We start from the raw sequence: 17,806 nt of genomic DNA, 5'->3' as shown, positions 1-17,806 counted from the left end.
AGAAAAAGGGCCGAAAAAGGAGGGACGACGTCATTGGAAAATGAACAATTTTAAGTAAAGAGAACCCCAGAAATATGTACTGTTCACCTAACACTGTCAGTGTAATTAAATCAAGAAAGACAAGTTGAACAGGAACTGTAGCAATTATTTTGTTTAAAAACTTCAGGAACGGAAGCTATTAGGCCGAGACGTAAACCAGAGAGAGAGAGAAAGCATAACACAGCTTAGAGAAATAAGTCGTGAGGACTTAGACTGAATTGAGAAGTCAGAATGGCGTCTATTTTGGGGATTTCATATGTACGGTAATAAACTCTTGGGTTCTGTAAAAACTGGTAATTCTTGAGGAACTTATTTTTCCATTATATTATTCAAGAATGACCACAATCAATTTTGAGAGCAGACTAAATTTGTCGTTTACAGCTTACGTCCCGTTTCATGGAGATGGCAACTGCATCGTTTGCCGAAGTTACACAGTGTGAAGCTTAGGCAGTTGCAGACGTAAGTGCCGGTCTTGTTCGAAGAGAAGGTTGCAAGAAGAGAGAGAGAGAGAGTGAGCAGCGGTGGTGGAAAATAGCCGGGGGTTGGGGATGCTGCTATAGTCAGGAAACCGTCGCCGTCGTGGATTCTGGCGGCGAGAAAGAGAGGAGGGAATGAGGCGGGTTGCATAGGGTGAGGGGGAGATATGTCAAGAGCAGACCATAGTACGACGTCAAGACGGACAGACGGACGGACGGACGGGAGTAACGAACCGACAAGACAGAAAGAGAGAGAGGAAGAGACGATGAAAAAATGAAGGCTACTGGTTGGAAGAAAATGAAAATCCACGCCCCGTATTTCACAGAAATGCCACTCAACCCACATTTCATCACAAACCATCATGGTATGACAACATTCTCTGAGGCGTAGTAGTTTTGTAAACGAAACAAAATAAGAGCAGATAGTGTAAAACCGCGAAAGTAAATTAACAAGACCTCGTTTGCAACATGAAGCACCACGTTTAAGGTAAATTTACGGGTACAAACCTCACCTGAAATATTTGGAACGGCGTCGAACAAAATGGCTTTCACATCAAAATTCAGTTACAAAAGAAAAATCTGGCTACAATGTCAAGATCAGGCAACCTAAGCCAAACAGAATTTGGTGTTGATGGGAAGACAGTACAGAAATATGTCATAGGGAAATAGGCCTAGGCTGGGACAGTGCGGACTGGATTCATCTGACTCAGACTAGGGGCCGGTAGTGGGCTCTTGACAACACAGTAATTAACGACGGACGGACGCTATGCCCACTAATGCAATCAGTCAATGCACTTCTTGCAAAGAACCAGAGTATAATAATGAACGCGGTAAAATGGATCTGCATGCGCCATATTGCCTTTCCACAAACGACCATGGATAATTTAATAGGTGACAACAGGTGATCACTGCGCGAAATACATTCTCTGGATTCTCATTGCTGCCGGGAAATTATTAGGTAATGTTTATTAATACAGAAACGTTAATAACAAATTACATTAGCTGACGTTTAATGCACTACTTTCACAATGAACAAATCACCGTGTTATTAATATTTTGTCAATGAACGACGAAACAATGTCAACCAAAAGGTGCCGGATGTGGGCGTACTTTTTTCTTCTCTCTGATTGAAAGTGGTACATTAAAGCCAGCTATTCACACACTGCTTATGGAATCAGTGATCAATGTCATGCTCCCGAGCTGATAGGTGTTATTTAGAAATCAGAGTAATAATATTAGTTTAAACTTGCCCCTGCACTCTACCAAGAGCAGTTGCTCCCACTGGCATCCTTAGAACTACATAAACGAATACAGGTTCAAAATGTACAGAGAGAAACAAGACAGGTTCGTAAGGCATGTGACTCAAACGACTGCGTGTTATAATGAACTGGGAATCAAGATTCTAACACATCACCGTGTATTTAGTGTCTCAAAGTGGTACCAAAATTCTAGCCAAAACGAAAATAATATATACGATTTCACAGAGAAAGGCCGGTTACAAAATACACGTTTTGGGGAAAAAACCCTGAGAAAACTTATGTTTATGTATTTTTAAACGCATAATTTGATGATTTATGCATCTAAATGCAGTTGCTATTGAACGATTTCGAAAATCTTCGGTTGCAGATAACTGGGCGCTTTCAAAGTATCTATTTCACGGTTAGTATGGGTTACTATAGAACGCAAGGACATGAGAATAATCTTCAGAGAGTCTGCTAAATGACAGTAAAAAACGATTAGAGTCTCCCAGTAACCAAATCTTTGTTAAAACTGGCTCTCGAGAGCTCAGTTATACTCCTTAGTATTCTGGGAGTGAGAAACTCCATGAATAAATATACCAGAATAAACCCTCTCTGAACCACATCCTCCCACCATTTTCTCTAGCAGCAACCCCGCAAAAGAATAAATAAATTAACAAAATGAATATGTACCCCCCAAACCCGCGTTATACCCTTAAGAAGGAAAGGTTTGCCTGAAGTCGGCTTATAAATTATTAAATATCCCGCAAGGCAGATTCCGTCAGCAATACGTGAAAGAATGGCCCAAATCACATTTGTGCTACTTCATTTGCAGAGTCTAACCAAGAAGCCAGGTTTATAAATATGTGATGTGAAAGTAAAATTGGAACGTTATGTATTTTCAAATAAATTTGGATATTAGGAATGCACACTAAAATTGTCGGATGAAATTAATTCAAATTTACCTTCACATATTCACAAATTAAAAATGAAGTTCTCCTCAGTACAACATTGAAGAATTAACAGGTACAGGATACAAAACGTTGGTTTACTGAACGCTGTTAATATTTCATTCAAACATTTATCGGATATATAAAGTTAGGTTATATACTGTAGTATATTTACTATTCCGCAACTTCTATGTAAATATAATTTATGGAGGAATATAGAGGGCACAGAGGAACTCAATTCAGAATTCGGCAGTTGATGTAGGTGAGTGGCCAGTCTCGCTGTGACAGAGTAGACCCCAGAGCTGGTCTACCAGTTCGCACTTCTCCATTATAAATATCAATTAGTTAATGTTGTTTACGGAAACAATGACAGATAATTCCGAGAATAATAAGAAATACATAAATGCAATTCGTAGGCAAAACTGACAGTTATTAAATGCTATAGCAAGTGGTACATATAGTTACCACTAAATTCTAAAATATGACGACTATAACAAATATTACTTAAATGTTAACATAGTAATTTCGGAAAGAATATATTTTAAAATACGTGTATGACGCGTTTAAAGTTGACCTGTATCGTGAGTTGAACTTTCAGAAGTGTTCGTTACAGACAATTCAAATCCATTCAAGCCAATTTCCTTGCCGCTGCCAAAGACAACAGCCTCGTTCATAAATTCATGTTTTTCATAAGTATAAAAGAGAAAGCACATATCCCACTGTTGCACAACATTCTCCACATGAAGAGCCATTAGAGAAAACATCTACCTTGCGCCTTACGAGAATAGCAACACAGAAACAGTACAGGCGCTGGAGCCACAAGTAGCATTAGTGAAAAATGAAAACAGAATGATTGTTATTCTTAGTTGCTTTTGAAGGATTAAAAACAATGTTACCCCCAACTTCTGGTCGCCAGAGAGCGTTCTGCGGTGCACATTTTAATAGTTTCTAATTGGGGAGGTCATATTTTTCTCTGAAATGTAACCCATGTTCTGAAGAAGCTATTCAGTTAACAGATTCAAAGAGGCACATAATGCGTAATTTTCATGAAACAGTTCAGGCATCAGGTCCGTCATTCTCCTCAGCTTCTGTAAATTAATTCAATGATGACGTCACTGATACTTGTTTCCTGACTATCACCTTGATTCACGAACGTTCAGTTAAAGGTCCGAATTATACATCTGACAAATTAAATAATTCTTGTTCGACGGGTTTAAAGAATTTTACCAACCGTGTCTGCTCTTAACGAAGTGCTGTTCCCTATAACAATAAATACCTATACAAGCAAGCACTACATATTTAGCGTCATCTCTTACAATCTATATGACCATCAATATCTCCATGAGAATTGTTTTCGCTTCACAAATTTTATAGGGTTATTTCCACTCAGCGTACTGTGCGGGGCGGCACAAAAAGGTGGTTTGTTTGTACAAACCTGGAAAAGAAGCGGGAAGCAAATACAGAAAAGGGGAAGTCAAGAAATACATAATGGAAGAAAGGATAAAGCCATAAATAAAGAAAGAAAGATGGTGGGAGGAGATTCAGAAGACGTAGATCAGAATGGGGAAGAAAGGAATAAAAAGAGAGACAAGTACCGCTTCAGAGGAGAGAGTCTGGGGGTTCGAACACTCTAACTATTTTGGCACATGAGAAAATACTTCTTCTGGCAACGATTAGTACGAAAAGAAATTCCGTGATCTACCGACTAATAACATGGATTTTTTATTAAGTAATTTTTTAAAACACTGTCCCCATTCCTCCGGAAACGGAATCATAAAAGCGCTTGTCACTAATCATTAGGGTGAACAAATCAGGTAGAGGCTCGACCCACACACGACATTAGACGGAAGAACTGAAGGGAAGAGACCACTTGGGAGGCCCAGCCAAGTCACTTTAGATGAGAGTATAAAATTTGAATGGATCTTAAACAAATATGACGTAAGGGTGTGGAGAGGATTCATCTGGCTCAGGATACGGACTAGCTTTTAGGAAAACAATAATAAATTTTCAGGTTTTACAAGACGGCGAATTTCTTAACCAGATGAGAAGGATTGTACTGCGTGGAGGCGGTTGGAATGTAGGCCTATCTGTAAACATGGAGACGTGTCTGATCCACCCCCACAAGACGACGACTTCTCGCGAATCAAACAGCACAAGGACCGCTCTTCAAGAAATCGATGTCACCAATAAGAAACGCAGATGTTGGGAGTTGCCTGGCAACGGACCCACCGTGAGGTCGCCATGGCAACACGTATAAACCACAGTGCTATGCCACGTCCGGCACGTGTATCGGAACTCTGGGTTCGATGCCGGCTCTGGTTATAATGAAATTAACGCGTAACTTGCAAGTCGTGCCTGTCTGCTCAGACCGAATGTTTCAAATCCTAAAATAATGAACTAATTGCGACAAAATTTTGAACTGGAAAATCTACACTAAACGTTATATGACGGGTTTAGTTTTAAGTGAAACCATTAGGCCTGCAATATATCCCATATTAGGTGGGTTTAAACTGCACTACCTAATACTTCGCAGTCCTAAAAATGCACTACTATAATGGCGAACGACTGCAACTTCTTAAACATTTATATAACCGAGACACCTCGTTCAGTAGCTACAGCGAGTAGGCTACGGGCTGAACGACCGGGATTCGATTTCCGGCCGATATAAGATTTTTCTTCCCCACAACACCCGACCGCTTTTGCGGTCTCTCCCCCATTCTGTCTAACTGGCACCTTGGGGGGGGGGGGGTTCTTTCTCAGATGTGAGGAGCATCACAATTTCTGCAGTTCACAAAAACAGAACTACTGTCAGACCAATCGAATGAAATGTACGATATAGACCATGTAACGCAGCAACATAGTGTGTAGTACGCACGTGAGAAATTAGAAATAAACAGAAGATGTTAGTCGGAAATGCACACAGACGCTGGCATATATGGAACGATTAGTCCTATATACAAACGGGTATTTGAGAAACAACGTGGCAAGGATGTGGATCGAATACACCTTCCTCAGGATGGAGTCTGTACACAGGAAATGGAAATTCTTTTTTCATAAAAGGTAGATAAGTTTTTCATTAGCTGAACGACTATCAACTCCTGAAGAAGGGCTCTGGAGCATGCTGTTATAAATAAGTGGTTCTTTGCAGTTCTCCGTGCTCAAGGAGCATATATTGGATCCCATTCCTTCCAAATGTCTTGTTTTGAGACCCAATGTAAAAATTCGTATCACAAGTCTTACTACCCTGATGGTAGCAGAACCTGTAAATAGAACATTTTGACGCCCAGCGTCAATATTGAGAGCTTTTCGGTCACTGCAAGCGCAGCCAAACACGCAGCAAAGCAAGCAAACATCAAACTGGGTCTTATATAATACAGATTCGCGAATAATATCCGTATCTAGAAGCCGTCTTATCCAATCGAAACTTCAGCGTGCTTGTATTTGTGTTTATGTCTCTGTGTTGTACAAATGAAGTACCTTCGCCGTGCATATATTACGTAAGAGTGTTCTCCATTTCGAGCACAGGTCAAATGAAATGTAGCTACGCGCGCCCCAGATTGCGGACTTGTGTACAACAAGCAATTACCGCTGTGCTGGGGTGCAGTAGGTGGAGCTATGTGTGTGTGGGGGGGTGTTGACAGCGCACTAACACCGGGGTTTAACCTGCTGGCCCCACGACAAAAGGGTCGGTCGCCATGTTCAGGTTACGCGGGATTACAACAGCTCCGAGTGGACACTTATCAACACCCTTCACTCCACATAAATAAACATGAAAATAAGTAATACGTTAGCACACCTGACGGAAATGAATTTGTGCCACCACATGATTTATTAATTGTCTTTAAAATCTGTAAAGAGGCCACTGTTCCTATTGGATAAGAGGCTGGGTGGCCCCAGAGCCGGTCTGAACGCGGTAGCTAAGAGAAAAGTAAAGCAATTTATTAAATTTATCATTGTAAATTTTGTAATAGAGATGAATCAAATTACAAACAGAAGTTTATAGTGTAGAAATAAATATTGTGAACGAGTTGAAAGGAGTGAGGAACACCGTATACTTCACAACGTCCTAGATTGTAGTCCACGAGGGAAAAAGGAATGTTGGAAGATTATTAGAAAGATGGATTCACAAAAGGAGACATTCACCACAACGAATAAGCCCGGTTCTTGAAATTGACGACGGTTGTGACGATCACGCCATTATCACTGCCTTGATCCTACACAATTTCTGACACGTACTGAGTTTCACAGCCGGCGAAGGAAACGCATTTATGTCGACAGACCCTGGCATCTGCCTTCCTATCTCGACCTTTAGTTTGCCAGTGGCGTCGTAAAGCAGTTAGCTAATAAGGAAAGCTATTATGAACCAAAACTCGGTCAAGTACAAGGAAGTATGTGGAACTTTTCGGTGTGGCTAGTCAATTGGAACGAATTTAAATTGTACACAGTCGCATACAGCGCGCATGTGCAATGTATTGATCCTGTCCTCTCGAGACCACGAGCTTCTATCATGAACCACCCCTCCCCCAGAAACCACTTCAAAACTACCGTGTTACATCTGTCTGCGAAATATTTGGTTACAAACTTCATTAAAATATATTTTTTAAATGGAGAGTTCTGTTTCATATTTATCCACTAAATATGATTTTTAAAGCAGTAGAGGAGAAACGCTCTTCTCAGAGTACCAGTTTTTCTACAAGGCTAAAGGACAATTGTTAGTTATTAGGATGACAATAAATGAAACTGCGTCATAACAACCTAACAAAAGTCAAGAAAAACATGATACAACTTTAAGTTATTAATCATTTTAAACTGTGCAAAAAATTGAATACGTGTGAAATCCAAGTTGATGTAACAAGCGGAGAAAACATGCCTATGATCAGAAGCTTCACGGTTTGTACATTGCACGAAATTTAGCTACGGTGATTTTTTAAGAAAGACGATATTGGAGAGACACGCTGCATGCAAGGAGGAAATAACAAATTCATGCAAAAGTTTGGCCTCAGGGGAAGAAACAACGTGGGAGACAATAGGATAATAGTAAAATGGATTTTATAGAAGTAAGCTGTGATGACGTGGATTATATTAAAAAGGTTCAAGATAGTAATAAACGGACGGACGGACAAGTTAGATACATCGACAGAGAGATGTAAGATAGACGGATTAGGTACAGGACAGACAGACAGGCAGGTAAATGGGTAGAAATGTAGAGACAGAGATAGAGACGAATTATAGTGTAATTACAGACGGGTGGGTAGTTAGGTTGGTAGATATGAAATTATCGGTAGCTGTTAGAGTAATTAGGTAAAAGCAGGTAGTGCGTGGGTAGAAAGGCCTATACAGGAAGTTGGTTGGTTGAGTAGCAATACAAAGTTGATAGGTGTGTGTGAAGGTAGATACATACGAGTAACTGGATCAGTGGGTAGATATATATATATATATATAGATAGATAGATAGATAGATAGATAGATAGATAGATAGATAGATAGATAGATAGATAGATAGATAGATAGATAGATAGATAGATAGATAGATAGATATATAGATAAATAGATACACAGACGCAGATGTGGAACTGCAAAGCACCAATCCGCAATGTTACAGAAACCACGCACTGGACAGAGCATTTCAAGCCGAGCTACAAACCCATCAATTGCGCTCGGCCTAATTCCTTAAATCACCGAATTAGTCGCGCTGAACTGCAAAAAAGGAACGAACATTTCATCATAAATTCAGAAAGCCTCGGCCCGTTAGATGTGGGTGGCTCGCCATGCTCACGTCACACAACATGTTGCGGTCGAACGCCGACGTGTAACATGGCACTGTTACGTCACCATATCCGGGTTACTCAACCACAGCGGTCAGATGACGACCCATAATGACAGATACTGCAATTGCGTAATGACGTCAGTGATGAAGCTCAGCCGCCGATTTTTATGATTTCCGTCTTTAATCTGGGATTCAGTTTACTGTACATCCACAAGAGTAGAAACCACTTTCAGGGCGAGGCTGCCACATAATGGAACGTTATTTGCAACAACCTGAGTCGGCTGGGTAGGTACTGCAGCTATCTCCAGTATCATTTCGACAGAGAAATAGGGTTTTTACAAACAGTTAACAGGAACTACCTTATTGCACGGGTATACCGAGCAGCCTGAAGTAGCACCGATATTTCTGATTTGGAACCCTCGTTCTTCATAACGTACCCATTACAAATATCGGATTGGGTACAGGCTGTCGTCACCGAGGCTTCCGTGGGTTTCCTCAGTAATTCCAGGGAAATACCAATATTATACAAATGGGCCGATATTTCCAGCACGCGACGCATAATCACTTTTCAACTCATTGCAGACTGCAAAACGTCGAAGTTCTTGTTAACCCTCCGAGAATTAGTGTGTCGATTACGATGACCACTCGGTCTAAGCGTGGCATGGAACTGCTACATTTTTAGAAAAAACTGGAGACCGTAATTTACGCCGAAACGTTGATATATACTGACAAGTCCAAACGGAATTACAAGACAGAAGACCAGCCCTTACATCTTCACCGCCGTGAGAAACTCAAATCCCACACAATAATTATTTACTTGGTTTTAATATGAAGTTCAAAGTTGTTAAAAGTCGTAAGACATCATTGGACTGGTCTAATCACGTTGAAAACGTGCTGAAACAGTATTCTGAGTGTCTAGACGAGGAAAGAACTCTGAACTTTCGGAAAGCGAACTACGCACACTATTTGAAGCCGTGTCGACACAATCAGGCATATAGAGAAGAAACAAACAATCAAATCACTATTCCAGATATGAATTTCCGTTCTCAAGAGACAGTCATCTGTCACGCTGTAGTTGTCAGAGGTCAGGCAGGTACTTGCTCATGTTGCTACAGCTACATGGTTTTTGTTGAGGCCTTCTGACGTCTAACAAATTGTTGTGTATTTGTCAATGGCAGTAGTCACAATGATTGACACAACAGTAAGGCACATGGCCGACAGGCGCAGTCGTCTTGGCGAAGCTATCAAACAAATATACAAATGAAAGAGTAAATATAAACAAATGCATCCGTAAATAAACACACAGCAAAAAATGGACAAACAACTTATGGAAGTTTCCAGGTGTTCCAATTCATACCTCAAACTTTCTGACAATACAAGTCCGGATATGTAAAAAATTAGGTTTACTAATGTTTCCCCCAACACGCTTATCACTATTAACGCTTTTCAAGCCATGAATGTGATACCTCGTTTATAAATAATGTTTTAGATACATACCTACTACGAACAGCACGGATTCATGCAAATATTATATACAGCAACGTATACAACTAAGCATTCATATCAATTAGTTTCGAAAACATAAAGAGAACCACCTGAAGATGACTAATTAAGGTCGAAACATGTAGTGGATATTAATAAACATTGAGACGAAAATAAAAATTTGTTAAGGAGACGGACTGTCAACCATGTTCCTTCTTGTTTGAATTTGTTCAGGTGTTTGATAACATCAATTACAGAAGCTTATCCTTTGAAAAAGTTAAGCTGTGTGTGAATTCTTAACAGTACAAATCGTTACCATGGAGACAGTCTATAAGCAGGCCTATTACAATAACAAAGTGTCCTGCACCAAAAACCACCCTAAAATGAGCAGTGTGTGTTTCAGCCGGAAAACTTTAAGGGAAGAGAGCATTTCGACACTTGGGCTTCGATGGAGGAATGCTATTGAAATCCATCTGAGTAAAGTGTGAGGGTGTGGTCGGGACTCATGTGGCTCAGAGTAGGGATCTTGCGAACACGACAATGAACCTTCGAGTTCTATAAACTGAGGGAACTGGTTGAGCGACTGTAAGCTTCTCAATAAGAACCATGTTGCACAGGGTTAGATCAGTGAAAAGGAACCTGCGATCTACAGTTCAGTTTGTGAGGCCAACCTTGGGTCATGTGTGTCATATGCCATTGCTGCGCTGTAGAGCCTGATGTAAGAAGTGGAGAGAGCTCATCAGTGGGATGGCAGCGGCACACTTGATATATGGAAGACACGGGAAGGGGGCCACAGGAACCCAGAGGGGGCGCCGTATGTTGCACCTTGAAACAAATTGCTGGTCCATCGAACCGCCAGCTGGGAAGATAGAATCAGACCAATTATCGGCTGCTTGCGGTTTCAGCACATTTAAAACGTGCCACATGCTAGTAAGAAACAGGATCATACTTCCGAGTTTTCTGTGAAAAGTGACAAGTCGGGTTATTACTTGTGTGCCTCTTTTATAACCAGGAACTTCATGGGATTTAATACACGTGGCAGTCGGCCCTGATGGAGCGCAGCTTTCAGTTCACGGTCCAGAGACGCGTTCCATATCGCCGGGATTCCCGATATTTGTGACATCGTTTCCGAACGGCCTTCTGCTTCCATTCCTTAAAGCTGTACATAAAATTTAAAATACCTGTGTCGTATTTATAACCAGGATTCGCACAAGGAACAGCGGCCCTGACAGTCCTTGGTCCCGAAAGTGTCGGATTCAATGGGCTTATGTTCCATACGGCCTGTTTATAACGTGGTGTGCAAAAACTCTTTCGTTTTCAGTGTATAAAACAACCCATAAGATTAACAGTGTGTCATTTACAATCAAGGACTGGAGGAGTTTCAGCCCAAATAAGGAGAATATCTGGAGCGGTCTTGATCCTTGGAGCTACGATCCCGTCACGTGGTCAGACGTTTTGGGGATTTTCTTTCAGATTCATTGGTTGTTTAATGTTTCGTCCCGTAGAGCCTTCTTTAAATCAGATCGATTTTTAGCTAGGAGAATTAGGATTTCTCTCACATGACTCAATGCAGATCTACCAGTAGGTAATAAAAAACATGACAAGATATTTTAAGGGCGGAAATGCTTAAGTATTTATGGTACCAAGTACGACGTTGAAACCGAGGAAAGCATGTTTTCATACAATTAAAAAATCCCCGTTGGTATGAAGATGAAAGACGTAGGAATGACTAGTGGATAGTATGTAATAAAATAATACAAACACACAAAAAACAACATAATATTGAACATTTTGTAAGGTATACAGAGGATTACATGTAGACGTTATAAGTGTGTTGGTGACGCAGGCATAAATAGGAATGCTTTGTTAAGAAGGATATTAAGGAAATATAACGTGCGAATGTGGACTGGCTTCATCTGGCTCAGAATTCGATCCAATAGCGGCGCATGTAAATGCGACAATAAACCTTCTACTTCCATACAAGACGGAAATCGTTTTGTCCAGCTAAGAAACTATCACTTTTCAAGAACTATGCTCCTTGGGGTCAGTCACATGCACAAACCTAACGAAATTCATGATATTTTATGTTAGTTATTCAAACCATATAATGTATACAATTCGACAACATTAAACTGGAATTCAGTAATGCATCAACGGTTGCTGCTGTGTACAGAAAACAAACTCGAAAAGGATAAAGGGAACGTCATAAAATACAGCAAAAGGTATTTAGAAACGCGCAAAATGGGTAATATTAATACGGTACTGAAATTTAAAACCATATCAAAACATTTGTATTGCGGAAACAGAAGAGAGGGCACAAGCGTTTCAATCCGTCATCCAATCACTTAAATTTGCACCCACCAAAGAGAAGGAGCGAGCGTTTTTGCAATACAGCTTACTAATAAGAAAACCTAGAAAATATTTGTGAACAAAGTCATAGGCCTAAGTGCAGATTTCCCACACTTGCTGACACAACATGATATTTGTAAACTCACCTCTGACTGGCAAAACTAATGAATCTACTTGGCCGTAGCCACCTCTACACCAACAGGTAGCTTGGAGTCAAAGCAAAACGCCCCAAGCAAAAAAAGAAAAAGAAAGAGATGCCGGAGAACAACAATGAGAAAGAGGATAAAGACAAAGGAAAGAAAGATTAAAAAACGAAGCGACTGCAGATAAAAGAAAGAATAAAAAAACTTAGAAATGGTTGGTAGTTGTCTGTCTTTGTCTGACCATTTGCAGGATGTCAATCACACAAACAATTTCCATTAAAGCGTGTCTGTCTAACTCGTGGATGTAACGTCACGTTCCTATGAGTGAGAACATCCAACATACACGTACACACACACACACACACACGTATTCCCTACCTCACGTCTGTCCTCAGTCTAAACAAATCTGTGTCTACAGCATATCCACAATTTCGAATCTCGCAAGTTTTAACTCAGAATCGTGAATTTTAGGGCCCAGGGTGGTCCAATAAAATGCATAACGTTTTATTTTCTCTCAAAATTCTATTCGGTCTGCCTAATTTAAGTAGGTGTGGAAAATCAATCCACAAATCCGGCAGTAAACAAAGAGAAAGATCATTCACAGAACAGAAAATAAAAATCAACATTTAATACTTTACGTTCAACATTTAAAGCGCAGTAGTGACTATAATCAGTAACTCTGTATGGGTTTCGTAAATGTAAAAGAATAAACGGCAATTTTTTTCAAACAGCCGGTTGATTTACTTATCTTAAAATGGAACAAGTTGTGCTAATTTTAGATAGTTAAATTCTTAAAATGTTCAGATTATAAATGATGTTCTTTAGTTTATTCAACAATGTTTTACTGAAATTCACAAAATATACAGCGTGGAGTGGGAGGATAATCTTCAACGATGAATTTAGGATAATGCGGATGGAATAACTCGTACCCTCTTGAAAGGTGCAGATCTATTACTTGCCTTTACGAACTGAATAAAACAACGAAACCTCAAAAGTTCAAGCCTTCGGTTCGACAATCAAAACCGGAACCTCCAGAACGTAAAACAGGAGTTACATCCACGAAACCACCAGAAGAAAACCTTAGACTGATTGGTGCATCTAACGCCCTCACAGTATGTTTCTCGGAACCGTTGGCATCTACCGCGGCAGACATATTTATGTCAACATGTAGGCCAAAGGTCTGACTCAGGTTACAATCCGGTGGCCGGCTCTTTGAGTACTATGGACCTAATTAGGCTTCCGCTCCCAGAAATTAATATGTCTATTTGTCTATTTGAGCTCCTATCAACTACTTGACAAAAACTCCCGATCCACGAAGTGCAGTTATTCACTACGGGACATAATAAACAATGTACAACCTCTCCTATTCCAGTATCTACTTGGGGATAAAACAAATTGAGATAAAAGCATAAGGTTAAAAAGACCATCGATTCATTCCTGCTGGTTTGTTACGGATCTTTTATACAATATTATTCATATAAGGTATAGGTCTACCAATCAGCATTGGTCACATTGTAACACAACACAAATATTTTAAAGGCACAGGAAAAAATTAATCAAAAAGAAAGAAATAATTACTGCAGTACTTTCACATAAAGAAATTTCATCATTTGAATGACAGACTTACCCAAGTATCCGATGACGTAAATCTCACCCAGAAAACCTGTAACAAAATACAATTTTCCGTCACTGACAACTTGAAAGCCAAAATGCCTACTGACGACAGACTTTATACATGATTTAGAACATAAACAAGCACACGAGACAAAGAGCAAACTGCTGTACAATTGTATTACATGCATTCAGAACCAGCCATGATGTTGACACATGGTGGTTCTTTAATCATAAAAATGCATTTTTAAGCAAAGAGAAAGGAGATGAGAAAACAGAAAATAAACAAACGAAAGGCAATCATATGTATATAATGTAAAGACAAATGAACAAAGACAAGAAGGATATAAAGCGAGGATGACAAAAACGAGAATGGAAGATAAAAAGTAGGAGAGCGAGAACTAGTCTTCATGTAATCTCAGGTATATCAGAAGGGATTTGAAGCCGCAAACCCTCTAATTAGGGCCCTGAAAGATGAAACAGGACAAACAACAGAGTGATAAAAAGGACAAAGAACTGCAGTTGGCCTATTCAGTAAAACATTCCTGCCTCCTATGGGGGTAATTACATATTCAATTTTCAGTACGTAATTCATTCCCTTTAATGATATGTGATCCTATTATACATTAATCTACTGCAAATAGTATTTTAATATTTTTATTATTATTAAAAAATATGCATATGACCTAATTTGGCGCAGAATTGGTCGGAAATAAAATATCTGTAGGCCTGTGCCTGTGGCTCCGTCGATACGTTATCTACCCATCGAAAGACCTCTGACATTTAACAACCCAGTAAATATCAATATACGCCAAGAATCAAGCGCTCAGCCCAAATAAAAAAATATCGCGACATTTGGTTGCAATTTGTTATTATCTAATGATACTAGGCTAAAAAGTGCACGGCTTGTTTCTCTGACGATCCGTTTCTCCACAGAAACTTAGGCCTTTCATATCCTGTCCTCTCACTTTTGTGCATTCTGGTTTTCCACACTCTAGATGGACGATGGACGAATAGACACACGTGAACAGATACATAGAAGGATAAATAAATATATGGGTACATACATAGATATACAGATAGATGCCTAATGACAATGGCGATGTGATCACGAAAATTAAACAAAACACGACGGAAAGTCTTAAATCGAGTAACATGAAATGGAGTTTTCACTTTAAACAGTGATTTTTCTGGTTGGTTTGACAGTAGATTAATTAGTTTGTTTACTTAGTTAGTTACTCAGAAGTCAGTCAGTTATTTTGTGTATTAGTTATTTGTGATCACTTCACCCTGAAGGTAAAGGGGGATACATTCCTCGGAGACCATGGCAACCACCTACATCACCACAATCGACATATTCGACTCACCTATCAGTTACATTTATCTTTATACATGCAATTCAAGGTACATGTGCGAACAGTAATCCATGCCCCACACAATATCGGATGAATGTCAAATTCATGACAAACGTGGTCTTCACACCCCTGTCACAAGATAAATCCACGGCAGAGGGGAGAAATGAGTTTGTCCGGTATACATTTGCTTTATTATTGCCTGACCTTATACCGGTTGTTTCATCAACATCACCATGGCAACAACGAAACTCAAGGAAGATGCTGGATTTAATAGGCGGCGCAAGGACGACCCCAAGTCATAACTCATCCCCCTTCAACCCCCGTGTTATCGACCACTGCCAAAAAAAGGGGGTCTACATTAATAGTCCTGGCCGATAACCACTACCTGAGAACAGGTGTATAAAAACTTAAAACAAAAACATCTAGAAATATTGGATGAGAAAGAAGCGTGATATTTGCTCCCGTGCACAAGAGCAAATCACGAGAAGATAAAGGGGGGGCAAACGTGAGGCTCCACGAATTTCAGATCTTGGACTAGGCGGAGCCGAGTAATAGCTTCATGATCCGACTGTTTACCACGGTGAACACGGTAATTGACCTTCGAGTTCCACAGAAGACGGACGACTTCTGGACCAGATGACCGACTATCAACCCCTCAAGCAGGACTGTGTTCCATGGAATCAGTCAAGCCCATGTTCAGTCTCCTTGAAAACACAGCGAGTGCAGCTCTGATAGGTCAAGACAACATATCTAAGTTAATATGAAATTACACATGTCAAAAGGTAAATACAGAACAATATGAAAAAATACAAAAGGTACCACTGCATAAGTTTTATACAGTAGTGGGAATGCACCAGAACGATGGCTTCCGACGAAAACCCAAACAAACAGAATTCACTCCAAACAATGTTAGACCAGTACCTTCCAAATTCATCACTTACGGTCGTCTAATCTCTGAAGCCTTTTCATTTGAAAAATACTTCATAAAATAAACTCAGAAACAAGCACTGTAGAAAGGTCCTCTAAACGGCGCTACTTAACTTGATTCTGTTTTCAAGCTGATGACGGGAACCGAGCGGAAGACACAAGTTACAGGACCTCAAGTTGCCCCCATGTATCAGTTAGTTCGTCTTCAGTTTTCTCTATTTGTAGAAGGGGACATGTTTATTCCCTTGAGACGATGGGAGATATGTTCTCTATCAGCACCAGAAATTCATCATTTCCTGCCTAAGGGAAAGCTAATACTGTTTCTAGAAAGTAGAACGAGAAACTCCCGCCGGATATTCGAAAAGGACGAGAAGACTGCTAAAACCAGAGACTGCAATCTTTAACTTAAGAATTTCGTTTACATATTGACCTAGACTACGGTGAATATCCCCTTTACATTTTAACGTCACCCGATGTCAATACGGAACAAATTAAACTCGGGATATTTACTTACACAGAACACAGAAACATACACTAGACGAGATATTAATGGTGGTGCAGCGGAGACGCCATAAGCATGCACTGTGCACCAATGTCTTAATTCCATGTGTTTAGATCCTCCCACCTAACCCCTAAGACTCATGTGGTCTCTTTTCCTTAGAATTTAAAACAATTCTGTATGCATTTCTCATTATATCCCATTCGTGCAACATGCTCCTTGAATCTCGGTCTTATTCATTAGGCCGCCCTAATAATACACTCTCAGAGCTTAATAACTTCTTTTATCTGTCTCCTTCCTCTATGTACATGCCTGTGTCAAATTAAAATGTAAAGAACGCCAAATACTAACATTAGACTACTACAGTGATTAGATTACTAATATAAAATTAGTTACACATGTATAGAACAAACAAAACTCCCAGAAGGATTCTAAAATACTATCCACAGAGGGTCGTAGGTCTATGACGAACAGGGCTATTAAATTAGGCCTACAAAAATTCTGTATGAGACGTCTTTGAAATTTACAACTTCCTTACAAAATATTTTTCGATAAAATGCAAGCTTAAATATATAACGAAAAGCGAGTAAAATAATGTAATGGTTCGGGTCTCGGTGTAATATATTCTTACTGCTGTTAAATGACAGTTTCTTCTTTATTTAATTAAGCCGTGTTCACTTAATCATTATGTCTGCGTCCGCTTAACAACGATTTATTGCAATTCACAGTTCCTACGCAGCTATTTCCCATAGCCATACTCCCGTATTATACGACGCATGTTCAAGTCTACGTATAAGCATCTCTTTTCTCTCACATCCTAAATTAACAGTTACTGCTAAGTAATTGTATTCTTCCACTTACGTAGTAACAGTTGTTATTATCCCATAGGCTGAATACTAATTTTTGCTGTGCCATTTATTGCATAAAATATTATCCTTCCACTTCGTCTCTCCCATCAATGTGCTTAAAA

General features: G+C 39.7%; 1 long non-coding RNA gene across 1 annotated transcript in view; it reads right to left on the bottom strand.

Annotated features, from left to right (window-relative positions):
- Positions 1 to 17,806, bottom strand: part of LOC147872457 (uncharacterized) — a 213,432-nt gene that overhangs the window by 93,423 nt on the left and 102,203 nt on the right. The window contains exon 3 of the long non-coding RNA XR_015537217.1: positions 14,072 to 14,107. This is a non-coding gene — a long non-coding RNA (uncharacterized LOC147872457). The remainder of the gene's footprint in view (positions 1 to 14,071; positions 14,108 to 17,806) is intronic.

This window comes from Zootermopsis nevadensis, unplaced genomic scaffold (assembly GCF_977971745.1).
Source record: "Zootermopsis nevadensis isolate Lab colony 2312 unplaced genomic scaffold, Znev_1.0 Znev_ptg000027l, whole genome shotgun sequence".
Classification (NCBI taxonomy): Eukaryota; Metazoa; Arthropoda; class Insecta; order Blattodea; family Termopsidae; genus Zootermopsis; species Zootermopsis nevadensis.
This window is presented reverse-complemented; position numbering and strand designations above follow the sequence as displayed.